The sequence below is a fragment of the Eumetopias jubatus genome, unplaced genomic scaffold (genome assembly GCF_037043125.1).
Source record: "Eumetopias jubatus isolate StellerSeaLion01/CBP00866 unplaced genomic scaffold, mEumJub1_p1.0 scaffold_2, whole genome shotgun sequence".
Classification (NCBI taxonomy): Eukaryota; Metazoa; Chordata; class Mammalia; order Carnivora; family Otariidae; genus Eumetopias; species Eumetopias jubatus.
In genome coordinates this window covers 66,690,774-66,707,891 of record NW_028274808.1, presented here as the reverse complement: position 1 = coordinate 66,707,891, position 17,118 = coordinate 66,690,774, and the positions used below count along the sequence as shown (strand labels likewise).

General features: G+C 33.0%; 1 protein-coding gene and 1 non-coding gene across 4 annotated transcripts in view; both read right to left on the bottom strand.

The window, feature by feature from the left end:
* The window catches only part of FSTL5 (follistatin like 5), a 692,987-nt gene that overhangs the window by 236,017 nt on the left and 439,852 nt on the right, over nucleotides 1–17,118 (bottom strand). The gene's annotated exons all lie outside the window — the stretch shown is intronic.
* Nucleotides 5,897–5,999, bottom strand: LOC114210216 (U6 spliceosomal RNA). The gene has a single exon (XR_003609488.1). It is a non-coding gene; the product is annotated as a U6 spliceosomal RNA (small nuclear RNA).

Sequence of the window (17,118 nt, the reverse complement as noted above, 5' to 3'; positions counted from 1 at the left end):
AATGTAGGGATCCGAAGGGGTACGTGCACCCCGATGTTTTTAGCAGCAATATCCACAAGAGCCAAACTGTGGAAAGAGCCAAGATGACCATCAACAGATTACTGGATAAAGCAGAAATGGTATATATATACAATGGAATATTATGCTACCATCAAAAGGAATGAAATCTTGCCATTTGCAACGACGTGGATGGAACTGGAGGATGTTATGCTGAGCGAAATAAGTCAATCAGAGAAAGACATGTATCATATGACCTCACTGATATGAGGAATTCTTAACTTCAGGAAACAAACTGAGGGTTGCTGGAGTGGTGGGGGGTGGAAGAGATGGGGTGTCTGGGTGTTAGACATTGGGGAGGGTATGTGCTATGGCGAGTGCTGTGAATTGCGCAAGACTGTTGTATCACAGATCTGTACCTCTGAAACAAATAATGCAATGTATGTTAAGAAAAAAAAAAGAAGAAGCTGATAGCAGGAGGGAAGAATGAAGGGGGGAAATAAGAGGGGAGAGGAACCATGAGAGACGATGGACTCTGAAAAACAAAGTGAGCGTTCTAGAGGGGAGGGGGTTGGGAGGATGGGTTAGCCTGGTGATGGGTATTAAAGAGGGCATGTTCTGCATGGAGCACTGGGTGTTATGCACAAACAATAAATCATGGAACACTACATCAAAAACTAATGATGTGGGCGCCTGGGTGGCTCAGTCGTTAAGCATCTGCCTTCGGCTCAGGTCATGATCCCAGGGTCCTGGGATCGAGCCCCGCATCGGGCTCCCTGCTCAGCGGGAGGCCTGCTTCTCCCTCTCCCACTCCCCCTGCTTGTGTTCCTGCTCTCACTGTCTCTCTCTGTCAAATAAATAAATAAAATCTTAAAAAAAAAAAAACTAATGATGTAATGTATGGTGATTAACATAACAATAAAAAATTTAAAAATATATAACCCTGCAAAACCTAATATTTTAAAAGATTAATAAAATTGATCAATGGCAATACCTGTAATATCTAAATTAAATAGATGCCATTATTACAGATGCTGAAGGCAAAGTTATAATAGTCATTTTATTTATTTTATTTTTTATTTTTTTAAATTTTTAAAATTTATTTATTAGAGAGAGGAGAGATAGTACGAGAGGGAAGAGGGTCAGAGGGAGAAGCAGACTCCCTGCTGAGCAGGGAGCCCGATGTGGGACTCGATCCCGGGACTCCAAGATCATGACCTGAGCCGAAGGCAGTCGCTTAACCAACTGAGCCACCCAGGCGCCCCTATAATAGTCATTTTAAAAGATTTTATTGCTTTATTTGAGAGAGAGAGAGAAAGAAAGAGAGAGCGAAAGAGAGCAAGCATGAGGGGGAGGTGCAATGGAAGAGTGAGAGGCAGGCTCCCCTCTGAGCCAGGAGCCCACCTCTGGGCTTGATCCCAGCACCCTGGGATCATGACAGGAGCTGAACACAGATGCTTAACCAACTGAGCTAACCAGGTGCCCCTATTATAAAGTCATGTGTTCCATAACACTCTTATGTCAATAAATTTAAAAATAGGAATTTAGAATAACAGAGAATTTGCTTAAAAATCGCTCAAGTTAAATTAATCAACAGGAGGTGAAATAGAAAATCTGAATAGCTCTATATTTTTCAAAAATTGTATTTATTATCAAAATCTTCCCCCACAAAGAAAGTTCAGATTTTAGACGTTCTCACTAGTGAAAGGAATGAACTAATATACCAATCTTACACAAACTCTTCCATAAGTATAGGAAGAAAGCACACCTCAGCATATTTTACGAGCTCAGAAAAACCTTGGTATCAAAACATGACAAAAACATTACTAGAATAGAAAATTATAGCCTTTCATAAACATAGACATAAAAATCTTTACTAAAATATTAGTACTTGAAAGCAGCAACATATGTAAATGATAATACATAAAGGATAATACAGTATGACCAAGTAGAGTTATTCCAGGAATGAAAAGTTAGTTTAAACCTTAATGAACAACATAATCTATAGATTATCAGAATAACATTATCACCTTGATAAATGAAGAAAAAAAATGCTGGACAATTTTCAACTCTCATTAATGATAAAATTCTCTGAATACTAGGAGCAGGAGATAACTACCTCAATCTGATAAGGGATATCTTGGTCATGACAATAAATCATGCCAAATTTGCTTTATCCAGGAAACTAAGGTTGGTGGATATTATAAAAATCAACTTACAATGAAAGATTAAGAGAAAAAATTCATAAGACCATCCCAAAAACTGCTGAAAAAATAACACATTTGATAGAAAAGAATCACCAATGGTAACATTTTCAGAACATTCAGAATAAAATAAACATCCTTTATCTGCCAAAAGATATTCAAAATGCCTAGAGTAAACATCATATTTAAGGGTCAAACCCTTAAAGCTTTCTTTTGAGACTTGTAAGAAGAGAAAAATTCCCATTATCATCACTTTCATTCAACATTGTACTGGATTTTCTAAAAGGTGCAGTAAGTCAAGGAAAAGAAATAAAAGCAGAGATAGGAAAGAAAGAACCATGCCAGTATTCACTGATGTTAGGACCAAATTATGAAGTTTCAATAAAGTATGAAGTGAAAATACATGTAACTCAGACATTTATGTCTTCAGCATGAGAACTATTGTTTAGATCAACACTTAAAGATTTCTTTATTAAACTTATGAATAGATTTTTGAGGCAGAAAGCCTCAGTTCCATTCCTAGCTTTATTTCTAGGGTTTCCTTATATGCTCACAGAAATATCAAGCATCACAAGGGGTGGTGGCAGTTAAAATTATATGTAAATACACACAAACACACACACACACACACACAGTTGTACCTTAGGTTACATCTGGAATATAACCTAGACCATAAGAATTTACTCGACTTCTTGGCCCGCGTTTTATTGTGTAAGATAGTGGATCCAATTAGAAATTATATTAATGAAGACCATTGTGCTCATTCTCAAGTGCACTAACAAAAATGACAAAAGCATGACTAGAAGGTGAATTTTTATTTTGTTTTTAATTTTTAAATTCTCACTATTTACAAACATACATTCATTCCAATTAGTCCATTTTTTATTTCAACATTCCTGTAGAATTAAGTTAAATAAATGACCACCAAATGACCATGTATTTAAAACATTTAAATCTGAGATATTTTATCTGGACTCTATAGAATATGATGATTGTTCAAGATTATTTACAGTTTTTATATTGGTTAAGTGGAGTCCCTGTTTGTTAGAATATTATAGTAAAGTGTTATGTTATCAACAAAACCATTTCCTGTGTATTTTTTTTAAAGATTTATTTATTTATTTTGAGATAGAGAGAGAGAGAGAAAGAGAGAGAGAGGCATGAGCTGGGGGAGGGGCAGAAGGAGAGAAACTTTCAAGCCAACTCCCCGCTGAGGGAGGAGCCCCACAAGGACTCAATCCCACAACCCATGAGATCATGACCTGAACTGAAACCAAGAGTTGGACACTTAACCAACTAAGCCACCCGGGTACCTCTGTGTAATTTTTGATAATAGTTTATTTTAAATTAGTTTTAGGTTCAGTTTTTAGTAGTACATTTATTTGTGTGTGGTTGATATGGTTTACAAAAGAAGAAATAATCAAATAAAAAAATGACAAAATCATGGTATTGTATTTCATATCCCAAAGGATTGATTTCTGGCATGATATGATATTTTAAGCCAATTATAAATATCTCTTTATTTCTGTTAAAGGAGGCTATCGCTTTTCTTCATGAAGTGGAACCTGTAAGAGCAGGCTTGTGCAGAATATCTTGCACCCTTTGTTCGGAGAGCTTTAATTTAATGTATTTGAGATATTTGACATGGTAAAACTCCCAAGGACTTGCTTATACATCGCAAATTTATTATTTCTCTTTAATTAAATTCACATACGCTCTTAGGCAATTAAATTTGCAAGACAAATTTTTAAGTGATGAGAAAGATTACAGGGATGGATGTACAAAAGTGAAATTTTCCAATACTGGTTACATACTATTTTACATAAGACAAAGACAGTGGAGAAGATAAATCCTTCCTCATAAGAGATAAGATAGTTATTACTAATTAAGAAAATGCATTTGAAGCAATTACCAAAGGATAACAGCTGTAACTATTCATATTTTGAGTTTCCCCTGTCTGCCAAATTGAAGTGTGGACCTCTACTCCATAATTGACTGCACTAAATTTGATCCTCCCCACTTTTTTGTATTAAGAGGACTACATGGTAAGTTTTGAAAGCCTAAATGACTTCCAATCCTGAAATCCGGAGATAAGCACTTTTATTTTGATATAATTTTTCTCTCCATGTATATATCCATAGCTATAACAATGTAATTCATTTTAAAGACTGAAATTAAGGGTATCTTCTGATATAATAATTTAGAGAATAATTAGAGAGCATACAAAATTATGTGGCCTTCCAATTTGATGATTTTATAATGTATTTTTCATTCTTATATATAGATACTTATTAAAAGTTGCTTTATCTTATGAATAGAGCTAGAGATCTATAGTAATAGGTGTGTATTGTTTTTTGTTGTTGTTTTTTCCCTTTTTCTTCTTTTTTTAAATACTTTTTATTTTTTATTTTTTCCACATTTTAATTTAAATTCCAGTTAATTAACACAGTGTAATATTAGTTTCGGGTGCACAATATAGTGATTCAACACTTTAATACAACCCCAGATGCTCATCACAAGTACACTCCTTAAATCATGTCACCTGTTTCACCCAACCCCTCTGGCAACCATGAGTTTGTTTTCTATAGTTAAGGTGTCTGTTGTTTTTTAACCACAGCACATTAAAAACTTTCATCCTTCAATGTAAGTTAACTATTTTTTGTGTGATCATTATATTAAAGTGCTTACAGCAGAACTCCATTTCAGAATAGAAAACTTTGCACTGCTTGTGAAACAAAATGTCATCTGCTATTCTGAAATAAGTTAAGCATCTAGAACAAGAAAGACTGATGCTATTGTGAGATTAAAATAAGTATTCTCACTTCTAATCTGTATCTGTTTCTGTCCTGTAGAGATTGTTGAGTTTGGACATATACAAAATTTAGTTGTAATCCTGGGCAGAAGCCTGACGCAGTCTAGATTGGAAGCAACAGGGAAGCAGGTGGTGTGGAGAATAACATGTAAGCTGTGTGGGGCTTCTTTGGCCCATATCACAGCACCTGCCGTTGGAGCCGAGTGAGGAAACACCAGTCCTAACTCTACTATGACTGTCAGTAGCGTGCAGTATTTTTCATTAAAGGAATAGCAGAATAAAATATCCATCATATGGAAATGATAGCCTTAAAAAGTCGTCTTTAATCACATGCAAATTATAGTCATAACAAATTGACCATTTTTCCACATTTATCAGTTTTTAATAGCAGTATTTCACAATAATTTTAGGAAATGTGTTTTTATCAGGTATCTTTGTGCAAAATATTGACCCTCTGAGACCTTAATGGTTAATTATATTAAATTAATTTTTCATAATTCACCATATTTTTATATCTACTACTACAGCACGTAAGGCATAAATAGTGTATAATCAGATAATTTTCCACATGATAACTGGACATTATCAATTTTTTTTCTGGAGCATTAAAATGAGATTGACTAAAATACTAGCATTTCTATTCTATAGATAGTAAAACATATAATTTCACATTTGAAATACAAATTATTATTATAAAAATTCTGAATTTATACTGAAACTATTATACAGATATAGACTTTGGAATAGTTTTATGATGGCAACATATAACAAAATCACTCATTTTTGTTTCAAATATAATACACAAGGAAGATTAGACATGGATAGAAACATTCGTATACAGACAAAATGATATAACTTTGGAGCCAACAAATCTGGCTTTTTTTTTTTAATGGAAACTTTCATGTATTTGTGTGTCATCCTTGCACCAGGGCCATGCTAATCTCTGTATCATTCCAATTTAGTTTTATGTACTGCCAAGCAAGCACAAAATCTGGCTTTTAATTCTGGCTTTACTTCTAGCTCCCTCTGCATGATTTTGGTTAAATCAGTGTTTTAGCCTCAGTTTCTAATACATTAATTAGGGGAAGGGCAAGCACCTTTCCTTATTGAAGTTGAATGTCATGATTATCATGATTGAATTAATCAATTTAATATAACTCTTTAGCGCTGTGTCTATCATGTGGTAGGCACTCAAAAAATGTTAATTCCCCTAACATGTTTTTATTTTACTGATTAGATTTGAAAATCTATAATCTCTATGTTTTGAGTTATGGAGAATATTTCAGTTGTGGGAAACTGTTGCACAAAAACAATAAATTGAACTTAAAATATCAATGATCCCTGTTGAGTCTAAAGGCTTTCTTAAGGTGGAAATGTCATACTCTAATTAGAAATATGACCACAATGATAAAAACTGTTTAAAGGAAACACACGAATGGCAGCTCCAGTTTTTAAATTATACCTAAAGAAAAATTACTATATAAAATATAATTTCAAAGTATAATCATTTTACTTCCTCAGATTAACCAAAGCTGAATGACAGCCATATTACTTTTAATGTGCAAAGGGATGCCAAAAAGGACATTGAAAATCACTTTAGTCCATTATGGGTAACATTAAATCCCGATGAAGTTTAAGTTTTAATTTTATAATGCATCTCAATCTGAAACCTTCATTTCTAATTAGTAATTTATTCCTTTGAACTTCCTATCAGGTTGGCTGTGCCAATCTTAAGCCCTCGATTACAATTTGTCACTTAATCATTTCTGATGTCAAGATTCAGACTACTAATGGACAGCCATGTTATTCCGCTATCAAGATGTACCAAAAAAAAAAAAATCATTGATCTCAAGGACCAATAAAGCTCTAGATCTTATTGACTGCTTGCCATATTCAACTCAATAGTATTTATGGGGAACTTCCAATGACGATATCACCTTGGTTATTATATGGTTTCAAATTATGAATTAAGTAGCACTACCAATGAGCAAAAGACCTTGGAATATAGTGAGGGAGCTAAGGCAACATATATATAGATATGTGTTAGACAAGTAGAAAGACATGATCTCAATGAGTCATTAGTAAAATCTGGGTTTGATTTGTTTCTAGATATCAGTAACTTTTAGGGTACATCCAGGCAGCAGAACCTTACGGCTGTCTAACATAGTTCTCACACAAGGAATTTCTTCTTCCTTCCATCATTTTTCAAGTGGTTTATGGGACTACCATCTACATCTCTACTCCAGCTCTATTTTCCAACCCAAATTGCAACAAACATTTCCAACATATATTTTATTAGTAAGGAATAGTAAAATTGCAAGAGATTACAGGAACATCAATATATAGGTAATTTATTGAAAATGTTTTTAATGAGGAGAGCAATCTTGAAAAGAAGAAAGTGGGACTTTTTTTTTTCCAAGCCAAGGTATACATTTTGTTTTGAATCAGTTTATGCCAAAATTATTGAAGAGTCTGTTTCCTGTTCAAAAATCTATGTGTGATCTTTCAGGTCTGACCGCAGGCAGTAGCAAAGGTTTTGCCTGGCAGACCTTGCAAAATAAAAAGCTGCATTTCCTACACCAGACTTAGAGTGCAGCCAGTGCACTGCCATCTCTGTAGAAGGTTATAGTCAAGAACTCCAGATCCCTTGGCCAGCCATGCTCTTATCTATATTACTAACCCCAAACACCTCCATTAGGTACCTCCATCAGGAACCTATGTCAGAAGCGCCTCTGACAGGCACCTCTGCTGAGATCTCTTTATGGGGAGAAGGGCAGACACTTTTTTCTACTCTGGACTCGGTATTTAGTACTTTGCCACTCCTAGCCCTTACCCATCCCTCCCCTCCTCCACCTGAGTCCATAAAACTGCAAGATCCTTTTGTTCAGCTTCTCTTGGAAGTGAGGCAATTACTTCATTCTGACTAGCGATTTAACACGTCTGTGCTGATCCATATGACCCTTGACTTGTGCCATTTCACGGAGAAAAATGGAACAGTGGGAGAGTTGGTACTTTCTCTAATTTAGCTTCTTGCTTATATTTTTACACTAAGTGACTAAAGGCTTGTATGTTACTTTCATTTTGGCTTGTTCCATCAGTCACTGTGACACCTAGCAGCTGAGCAAGCTCCAGCTCAGATCAGCCCTTGAAGTTGTGTACCTTCTTTGAGCCTTCTTGTCTATAAAACTGGGATATTGATACCTTTCTCATCGTAAGTACAAGAGATGATATAATTAGATTTCTTAAAACTGAAACTTAATTACAGCAATCTCAAAACTATAATTATAACTGGAAATGTGGAGGATCTCCAAACAGTAAATAACAGTGATTGAGCATATGAATCATTTTACACTTGGTTACATTTTTATAAATATGAACAATAAATCTTACATCTTCAAACTACACGTTTTCTACAGGATGTCCTGTAGAACATTCTCTACAGGATGACTTCAAAGTCAACATATTTATATATAAACTATATTCTAATGCCAACAAAGAAGCCGACTCCCAAGATTCTTCCATTTTTACCAATAGCACTGGGTACTATATAGCACTAATAGTACTACACAATAGTCACTAGGACCCAAGCTTTTGAGTCCTATCTTTTTTTCTGCCTTTTACCTGATTCGTTGACAACATTGTTTCGTGTGCATTTGTGAAAGAGACAGACCCTCACTTGCTATCTACACCTGTTATATTAATAGGAATCCAACACAAAATGTCATCTTGTCTTTCCCCAACATTTCTGTAACATATTTGCAAAATAAAAAAAAAAATAAGCAAAACTTAAGCAGATGAATTCCTTACAGACCAAATTAATATTATCAGAGGCACCCAGGCATTTTTCGGTATTGATTTAGAGACAAGAAAATTTCATTACCCACTGTTGTCTTATACTAAGAGCTACTATGGCAATGGGGTTGATTGATTCTCTGCTTCCTGAATATTATTTGTCTATTTCTGCCTTGCAGAATTGAAATTTCTGCAGATTGTTTAGAATTATTCTGTCCCTCCTAATTCTTCAAGGCCAAAGTGTGAAGTTCCCCATCAATATTTTGGTCCACTAATTCATGATCTTTTCTTCTGTCAATAATTCATGTGACCCTCAACACTAATTTGGTAGTTGATGCTTTGTTATTTCATTTATTTAACAATATAAGTATTATTCAAAGTACCTCACAGCCTTCTTAGGAATACACAATTACCACAGTGTTTTGACTAGACAACTTCAATAATAAAAATATATATATACTAATTATTCATTTAAGAAGTATAGTTTCAAATTTGAACTGCTACCTGAATAAACTTGGTAATTAAAGCAAATTGTACAAGAAATTTCAGCATACGATTTAAGTGGGAAATTAGGCATTTCCTTTAAGTTCTGATTTATTTTTGATTTATTGTATCCTAATTTCTTTCATTTAAAGTTACCTCCAATTTAGAAATATACTGAAGTTTTAGTTGGCTCATATAAGATTTATTTTTGTGTGTGACAAGGTCAACTCCAACTGCAACGAAAACACTTTTTAACTGCCATTCCACTGCACAAGGGTAACTTCTTTTTCTTTGTTGTAATTTTAGAGGAAAGTAAATTCAAGGAAACATGGTTGCAATGGTATATTTAGAGCCTGTATGTACTGTTTCAAAGTCTTGAAAATTGATATTATTTAAAGGCTAATCAGATATTTTTTTCTAAGTAAATTACATGAACAAATATATCTTTCTGTTAATGTAATTGTGTTCTTTTGGGTATTCTTCATCAGATTGTAATTTGTATATTATACTCTTAATTTGTGTCATGGAAAACATATTTCATGTAATATTAAGAGTCTGAAATAAAAAGAACATATTCTTGACAATTAATTTTGTGGGTTTTGTTTAGAAGGTGAATATTACATTTTCTTATGAAATATTCATTGGTATTATATATACTTCTAATTTATTTAAAAGTTGACTTTTCAGCTCTTTGTTTAATAAAATATTCAAATATACTAGAATAAAATCTTATTAGCAAATGAAAAAGGGAATTTTAGTGAGGACAAAAGGAATAGAGTAAATGTTCCTGTGAAGGAAGGAGAACTAAATCTTATTAAATTTTTACTATTTATCTTGTGTTAGTTTAAAGATGTATGCTTCATTTAATATAATTTTTCACAAATCTGTAAGGTAAGTTGCTGGAAGATCTTTTATTTTCTTTACAAATAAAAAGTTTGTGACTTAGAGATTTCATGCCTTGCCAACATTCTATTACCAAGGAACTGACAGAGCAGTAACCTCAGTGTTTCACGGGTGCATCTCTCTCTTGGACCAGAGATTATGTTAAAGTCTCTAAATGTCTTAATACAGCAGAGGCAATTAAATTCCTTCCACCCACCCCATTAACAAAAGCTGTTTCTAACGCAGAATTTTATCACTAAGTAGTATAAATAATAGCTCCCTCTTTTATTCAGGTAAATTGCTGGAAATGAATAGCACATTTTACCAAAATATCCTGCTGGAATGTATAGGACTGTAGATGTATGGAGCTTAAAACACTGTTGAAGTGTAACTTTAAAAGAGTTGAAACACAATTCCAATAAAAATATAAAATTAACAGGGACAGAGATTTATTTATCTCATTAATGGGGGAACCAGCAAGATGGTAAAGCTAGCTTAAATTCCATTTGAAGAGCAGATATTTATATAATTTGGGAAAGGCATGCTGATGTAAGTTTGTGAAGTTTAACACAAAAGTAATTGATAATTATCTTGAAGTTATCTTTTCCATAGAACAGAAATCATTTGCCTTCACATGCATATTCACAGAGTCTGTGCCCTAATAAGTAGTTAATGGACAAATTTCATCCCTAGAGAATTGAATAATCCTTAGGTGGGAGTCTTAGTCCATACTTCAATCTGATCTTGAAAAATATGTCATTATTACATATCTTTGTAACATACACTGTCCCAAGCAATTGACTCTAGACCATCAAGCAGAAGATGGCCTCCTAGTTGGTTACCCTAACCCAAAATATGAAGCAATGTCATAACATATTGTAACCATGGTTTGCCCAGTTTGTTTCTCTCTAAAAATTATATTGTCCTTGTTCACCTCATACACTGAAAATTGTCTTTATTTTTGATGCCAATTTTTCTTGCCATAAATTAAAGTAACTCATACCTATAAACTCTAGAATCATAGACCATATAATATGTATGAGTGAATATGCTATTAACTCATACATATTTGTTGACTCTGTAAATATTCATTGATAAGTTGTCAAAGGATCACATTCAAGCTAAATCATTAGACTTACATATGCCATAGAGGAACAGAAATGAATAAAATAAGGGAGGAATTAATATCTGCCTTTGGGACAATAGCTAGTTAATTATTTTTAGACAAAAATTGTAAAATCACAATGCATTTCACCCATTGAAAGAAGGTTTTATAAATCACAATAATATCAGCACAAATATATCTGAACATTGGTTATATAAATTTAAGAATGTTTACTAGAGTTATCTATCATAAATATAATTCATTTTCAGTAGGAAAAATGGTAATTTATAAGCAATTGCCAATTAATATGCTTCATTAATATAACTGATTTCACATACCTCTGCATCAAGTTCCTTGAGTGAACAAAAAAAAGTTTTTAAAAGTTTTCTTTATTAATAGTGTTTTTGTCTTATTTTAATAGTGTATACTGTTAAGAAGAAAATATATGATAAATTCCCAGCCTCTGCCAAAATCCTGCTAATTGAACAGAAATGAAATAAATCCTTGAAGGAACAACAAAACTGGATTTTACAACTTCTTTTCTTTTGGTTATCACTTCTAATAGCCTTCTTAAATTTCCCTCTCTAAAACATTGAGTACTCAGAAGGATAATGTTGATAGCATATTTGAATACTGTTACAAGACAGTATGACACTATTTCTTTATTTTAGATTAAACTGTAACTTTTGCTTCTTGCACAAAAGGAGAAAGATAAATAAAGTAAGAATCAACAATTACTGTTAAAGTGAATGGGTTGTCTTTCTATATTAAACTATCTTGACCTATTATGCCTTAAATTATATAAGATTTTGATTTTGAACCTTATGATTGTTGATGGTTGTGAAGCATTTAAACCATAGAATTGCCCCTCAGTTGTTTTTTTTTTTTAAATAAATTGTGCAGCAATATATAGCTCTTACAAGCTGGGCATTATTTAAAAGGTTAGGAATAAGTTAACTATAATTAGAGGGCAATGAAAAGTCTACTGTGAAATGAATGGTATGTACTTTAGGAGGTCTGTAAGATCAATTGGCATTAGTTATATATCCTTTAAATGGTACTTGCTATTCTCCTTTGAAATGAAACAGAAAAGTTGCTTAAAATTTTATAGATGTATTATTTGTTTAAATTATAGTTCTATCTGCAAATATGGACCAAGATGACTGGAGAAAGATAAACTGTAAAAAGAACCAAAATTATTATTGAAATTCTGCAGTTAAAAATCAACTTAAACATCATCTTGTGTATAAGTATAAATATGTTGGTTTCTCTTGTGTTGCAAAGTAAGTAAATATATTTTTTAATGATACATTTCAATGTTTGTCAAATATTAAGTATCCATCCATCATCATCATTGTGTCATATGTTATAAATGTAAATGTACACCTCTATAATCAAATGCAAGAACCTGGTTTTCTTTAATATATTCAAACCCTTTATCAATATATTAATAATTTGAAGCCCTTTATTAACCTATTATCTTTGCTAACTCTTATACATAACTCCATTAAATATACCATGCTACCTCAAGCCTGATGTACTCTTTGCTAACAATACCTGTCTGCCACTCCTTCATCTAGCTCTACTCTCCACCGTAAGACTAGTTTATTTTTAGAAGTCTTCTGTGACTCTGCAACTTAAATTTGACTTCCCTTTTCTATTATTTATATATTTGCATATAAAATAAACATATATATATATATATATATAGTTGGCCTCCAACTTATGATTTTTCAACTTTATCGTGGTGTGAAAGCGATACACATTTTGTGAACACCATACTTCAAATTTTAATTTTGATATTTTCCTGGGCTAGCCCAGTGTGGTACTAATACTCTCTGGTGATTCTGAGCAGCATTGAGCCATAGCTCCAAGTCAGGAAGATCTGTATTTATGAAACTTTCATACTGCATTATTAAATATAATGCAGTTGTATTCTTTTTTGATTCCTTTAATCTGTAAGATTTTCAAGACTGGAATGGTGTCTCTTATAGGTATTTCCTCAGCATTTAACTGAGTGCCTGGAAAATTGTACCAGTTAAATCAGTATTTGTTGAATACATGAAGATTAAATAATGACCAAATCTGTGTTGCCCTTCATCTTTTTATTCCCGCCCCTTATTGCATATGATAGGAGATTAAATTGAAACTGTAGTAAAAAATCAATATGCTTAATAAGAAATGTTATTAAAGAAATGGAATCCAAAAATTGTTGAGGCATGTTAGGCTTAAATGATTGACTGCCAATAAACATCAGTTGATTGATAACCCTGCATGTAGCTACAGGAAATAAATAAAGTCTCTAGCAACATGTAATATAAAAGTATACAAATAAACTCAATAATGCATAATTGTGGATATTAAAAATATCACTATGTCATTTGTTATTTGCACATTTGAATTTTATTATCTCCTAGGTGTCAGTACAGGGCTAACATCATAATCCAAAGTTGAATATGTAAAGGTTCTTGAGCTCAGAGTTTCTAGTCTAGAGACGAAAGGCAAAAATGTTAATAGTTCTATTATATGCTATAAGTATGGTAATTGCTTGACAAAGAACTTGAAAAAAAAAGTCAAATTTAGGCATAAGAAGCATTTATCTATTTGTAAAGAATGCATTGGATTTAGGTAAATTAAAAAGACAAGGGAAGGTTTTCCAGTAGAGAGAAGAATGTGTTTGAGAATGGCAATAATAACACAACTTAATAGTCAGAAAGCAGCTAGTGTTTTGGAGGGGTTGTAGGAAAGAATGAATATGTATGAATAGTACGAAGAATTAATAAAGAAATAGGCTTTCCAGAATAAGCTAAATAATTTGAATCTTTTTCTTTTTTTTATGAAAGCTACAAGCAGCCATTAAAGGGTTTTAAAGAGGAATGCAAAATGGCCAAATGTAAATTTTATGAAGCGCTGTCTGCCTGTAATATGAAGTGCAGGTTTAAATGGAGGGGCAGTCTCAGTAGGAAAGGATCAAGTTTGAAGGTGAGAAATTATAAACTTAAACTAAGGCAGCCATAGTGGAAATGAGATGACAGAAGAGATTTAAGATAAATTTAAAAAAGTTAAGTTCACAAGGTTTTGTAACAGATCAGATTTGAGGGACAAATTGAGAGAGAACTTGAGCAGGACTCAGTTTTCTGGCTACATTGACATGGAATAGGAAACACTGCAAATATTGCAGTTTGAGGATAAAGATAATTGGTCAGGATTTTGATGTGGAAAACAGAGGCAAAAGAATTAAATTTCCTTACTATTTACAGCCCACTGACACTTCCTTGAAACAGGCAGAGTGACATTCTTTTTGGAGCTCAGCTGCCTCCATGTTAATACTTCATTAAGGGCAAAAGGCAATCCTAGCACAACCCCCAGGATCCTGCAAGTCTAACATATAAAAATACCTTTGGAGACTTCTTTTATCTCTACCCCTCAAAATGCATGATGGCAGTCAGCCCCCAAGCATATGGCCCACCGATAAACATCTGAAGGGTCTCATGACTATGGTTTTACTAGACAGTAATAAATGACCTTTTCCCAACAATAGCTAGCCCCCTCAAGGTCCTGGAAACCTTGCTTCCAAAATTCCTTAGAGACTTAAGCTGTCCCTAACCCCCTCCCACTTGAAAGTATTTAATCAGCCACTCCTCCATGACCCCAGTGCAGTCTTTCTGCCCATGGGTCCTGTCCTCATCCTTTAATAAAACACCTTTTTGCTCCAAAGATGTTTCAAGAATTCTTTCTTGGACATTAGCTCTGAACCCCAACATCTTTCTTTCATCAGATTTCACACATTCAAACAAAAAAAAAAAAAGAAAAAGAGAGAGAGAGAAATTTTAAATAGATTGTAACTTAAAATGTATCAGCTTAAATATAGTACTTGAAGCCATGGGTTCAGACATTTGATGAAAAAAAATAGCTTCATCAATTTAAAGAATGAATCTATATCGATATTTAGCAAAAGTTCTCATTGAGAAAAAAAGAATGTCATAGTAGTCATGTTTCTGTGTTAATATTCTTCATAAACTTATTAAAATAACATGATCTGTCACAACTTTGAAAACTGAACCAGAAATTTTAAAAATTAAAAAAAATACATAACCTGGTACTCACAAACTAATATGTGAATATTTCATTTACTGATCCACACATGAACATTTCATTTTTATATATTGCTATTTGCAAGAATAAGTTCAAAAAAATAGAGCCAAAAATATTTTAAAATATTATTTAAATTACTGATTTTAATACTTTCTTAAGAAGTGAATTATAATATTCAGTGTTCCATTATATAAGCAGAACAAAGTAATTTAGGAGTAATATTCATTTTAAAGCAGCATGCTCTTAGGCAATGTTTATGATCACATGTAATTTCACCCATTTAACAATTATATAGGTGGAAAATGAATGCATGCTGCATATTTGATATTTGTGGAAGAAATCCAACAGTTTTATCCTTGCCAATGTTCTTTGCATTCTTTGGCTTGGAAGATTTCGAATCATAAATATTCTCCAATTCCCCTTGGATTTTAAAGGCCACAATGGCCTCAGGCTTATATTACAAATAAATTAGTGATAAAAATTACATGGTGAATGATGTATTATATTACAAACATTAAATGTCTATATTTTTCATTAAGGAGTTAAAAGAAATGGATTGTTTATAGTCTAGCAAAGAAAAAAGTCGATAACTTCCTTTTTAATAACTAGTTTTGATGTTATACTCCAATAGGTTCCATATTAAAATAGAACACTATAGGTTTCTAAAAAGTTAAAATGAGGGGCGCCTGGGTGGCTCAGTTGGTTAAGCGACTGCCTTCGGCTCAGGTCATGATCCTGGAGTCCCAGGATCGAGTCCCACATCGGGCTCCCTGCTCAGCAGGGAGTCTGCTTCTCCCTCTGACTCTCCCCCCTCTCATGTGCTCACTCTCTCTCTCATTCTCTCTCTCTTTCAAATAAATAAATAAATCTTTAAAAAAAAAAGTTAAAATGAAATTTGGCTAACAAAATTATTTTTATTAGTGATACATAATTTGGGTTCTGTTATCAATGAATAGCCTAAAGGGTAAAAATGCCCCTTTTGTACATATGAGAATTTTAAAATTCATAGATTTAAGGGAAAAAGTTATATCTTTACACTGGTTTAAGTATTAAAACTGAGTAACAGAGTCAGAATTCTCTACTACTAAAATCACTTCTTTCAGTCTTTGGGAACTAAGTATGACTTGGGGATTTGACTTCTAAATTTGAAGTTCAGTACATATTCTGAAACATTTTTTTTATCAGAATAAGTTATAGTATTCTATATTAAGCATTCAATGGCTTTAAAAATGCAGACATGTTAAAATAAAAATACAATAAAATAAAATTTTATTTTATTAAAGTTTTTAATTTTGATTGATTTTTTATTATGCTGTGATATGTTATCTCCCAGTGTTCGTTTTGCCAAGTACATACTTTTGAGGAGATGTAGCATTAAAAACAAACAAAAACTAATATGCACACTGCCACACCTGCAACTGGATTTTGATTTGAATTAAAGTGATTATTTCAACTGGTTTATTGTCTGTGTTTATTTATCATTTTTTTAAGAGAATGCTTTGCTTTAAGTGGATGTTAACTGTACATGGTGAGAATCACTTCAGATAAGCCAGAGGGATAAAACTATCTTTTTCCTTTTTTTTTATGATTTTATTTATTTATTTGTCAGAGAGAGAGAGAAAGCACAAGCAGAAAGTCCGTGCAGGACTTGATCTTAGGACCCTGGGATCATGACCTGAGCTGAAGGCAGACACTTAACCAACTGAGCCACCCAGGCATCCCAGGATAGAACCATCTTAAGAATGATC